The sequence below is a fragment of the Equus asinus genome, chromosome 8 (genome assembly GCF_041296235.1).
Source record: "Equus asinus isolate D_3611 breed Donkey chromosome 8, EquAss-T2T_v2, whole genome shotgun sequence".
Lineage (NCBI taxonomy): Eukaryota > Metazoa > Chordata > Mammalia > Perissodactyla > Equidae > Equus > Equus asinus.
In genome coordinates this window covers 10,838,081-10,840,081 of record NC_091797.1, presented here as the reverse complement: position 1 = coordinate 10,840,081, position 2,001 = coordinate 10,838,081, and positions in this window count along the sequence as shown.

Below are 2,001 nucleotides of genomic sequence, written 5' to 3'. Positions count from 1 at the left end.
TATAAACAGGGCATGTTCGATACTAGTTAGAGAAGAAGACATTCACAAAAGACGAATCAAGAAGAGGTCAGTTTGATTCAAAGCTGCATGCACTTGAGCACTCTGCTACCGCTGATGTCCAGTTACACATAGACATGCGCACACACACGTGCACACATTAACACGTGCACACATACATATGCATGGAGGCACACATACACTACTTGCACACACCTTGTATGCACACTCACACATGCTTGCAAAAGCACACATGCACACATTCATCCACACACATATACATACTCACACGCACCCGCAAATGCTCATGTACATGTACAGTCACGCACCACGTAATGACGTTCTGGTCAATGACAGACTGCTTATACAACCGAGTTCTCATAAGATATGCACCATAGAGCCTAGGTGTGTAGTAGGTTAAACTATTTAGGTTTGTGTAGGTAAACTCTATGTTGTTCACACGATGACGAAATTGCCTGGCTATGCATTTCTCAGAAGGTATCCCCATCATTAAGCAACGCATGACTGTATATGCACATACAGATATGCACACATATACACACTCACATCTTACCTCCCAAACAAGATCCTAAGTCCATGAGGCTGGTACCACATCAACTACTTGTATATTCCCATAGCACCTGGCACTGGGCTAAGCCCATATTCAGTACTCAAGAAACACAAGTTAACTTAAAATGTTGACACAGTTTTTGGCATTGCTAAATTTACTAGCCGTTTGACCTTATTTAAATAACTTAACGTCTTGTTTTTTCCAACCGGAAACTGAATAATAACACTTACTTACCTGATAGAGTTACAGGGATGCTCAAAGCTGAGGATCCTTGAGCACACGCACCTTGTAAAGGCGTATGCAAGGATGAGAAGGGCTCATAAGTGCACACCATTCTCTATAGAGTAAGACTTGAGATGAAAAGAATGTTCACAGACAGAGATGGAATGATCTCAGGAGCAGAATGTTGGGATTGTCTTTTCGGAAAAGAGTAGCCTTATTTTGTTTTCTTCTTGCTTTTATTTTGTTTAAAATTAATGGTGATTAGACTTTAGTGTTCCATGTTATGGTATCATACTAACTGGTCTTAGGGAGAGAATAAATAGAAAGTGGCAGGATTGCTGCTGACATGCAGGCTTGTGAATGGATTTCCACATTAGTAGAAACCAAAAACAATCCTTAGATTGAGGCTCAAAGACATGGGAGACACGAAGTTGAACCTGATCTGTAAGCACTTCAAAACTACTTGGTATATTTGAAGCAAAATATTTTATCAGGAGTCTGTATTTTTCAAACTATTTTTACATCGTGGCCCTGTGGTGGGAGGAATAATGGCCCCCCAAAAATTCCTGCATCCTTATATTCAGAATCTTGCTGCTAAATGTCGAAGGGAAAATAGGTTCTAATCAGCTGCCTTGAGACAGGAAGACTATCATGGATTATCTGTGGGCCCAATATAATCACAGGGTCTTTAACAGCAGAAGAGGGAGGCAGAAGTCAGAGTGACGTGCTGTGAGAAGGACTTGACCCACCATTGCTGCTCTGAAGATGGAAGAAGGGGCCACGAGCCAAGGGGAGTGGGCAGCCTCCTGAAGCCAGAAAAGGCAAGGATATGGATTCTTCTTTAGACTCTCTAGAAGGAATGCAGCCAGTAGACACCTTGATTTTAGCCCAGTGAGATCCATGCTGGAATTCTAACCTACAGAACTAAAAAGTAATACACTAGTGTTGTTTCAAGCCAGGAAAGTTTTGGGAATGTGTTCCAACAGCAATAGGAAACTAAAATATGTCCCATAAGTATGTACAAACATATTTATGAAGCAAAAGCTACATGAAATAATCCTTACTGCATGGAATGCCCTCTGATGTTCTGTGGTTGTGTGTGTGTGTGTGTGTGTGTAAGATTAGCCCTGAGCTAACATCCACCACCAATCCTCCTCTTTTTTGCTGAGGAAGACTGGCCCTGAGCTAACATCTGTGCCCATCTTCCTCTG